Source organism: Etheostoma spectabile, chromosome 19 (assembly GCF_008692095.1).
Source record: "Etheostoma spectabile isolate EspeVRDwgs_2016 chromosome 19, UIUC_Espe_1.0, whole genome shotgun sequence".
NCBI classification, from domain to species: Eukaryota; Metazoa; Chordata; class Actinopteri; order Perciformes; family Percidae; genus Etheostoma; species Etheostoma spectabile.
Window position 1 is genome coordinate 11,010,137 of NC_045751.1, and position 408 is coordinate 11,010,544.

The 408-nt window shown below is 40.0% G+C and overlaps 1 protein-coding gene across 1 annotated transcript in view; it reads right to left on the reverse strand.

Moving 5' to 3' along the window:
• Nucleotides 1-408, reverse strand: part of tmem185 (transmembrane protein 185) — an 8,462-nt gene that overhangs the window by 3,134 nt on the left and 4,920 nt on the right. The window lies entirely within an intron of this gene.

The following is a 408-nucleotide window of genomic DNA, read 5'->3' on the forward strand; positions in this document are numbered from 1 at the left end:
ACTGGATGGGTAAAAAAAAATTAATGCAGATTATAATCTGGGCAACGTGCATTTAATTGGAAAGGTTTGTTTTTACTTTTTAAGGGATGCTGTATTATGTACTACATTTTTTCCATTTCATGTTAACTTTTTTTGACAGATGTCTATGATTTTTATTTAAAAAATATTTGACGTACTTTATATTTCGACTTATTCATGATAATTTAATGGCAAACTACAGTTTGACATGTTTTCCATATACTGGTAGATTCTCTGTAATCTAGGTAGTTCAACCTGCAGCATAAAGCGGGCGGCTGTGGCTCAGTGGTAGAGCGGTTGTCTGCCGATCGGAAGGTTGGTGGTTCGATCCCTGGCCCTGCAGTCCCAAGACACTGAACCCCGAGTTGCCCCCGGTGCTGCGCATCGGAG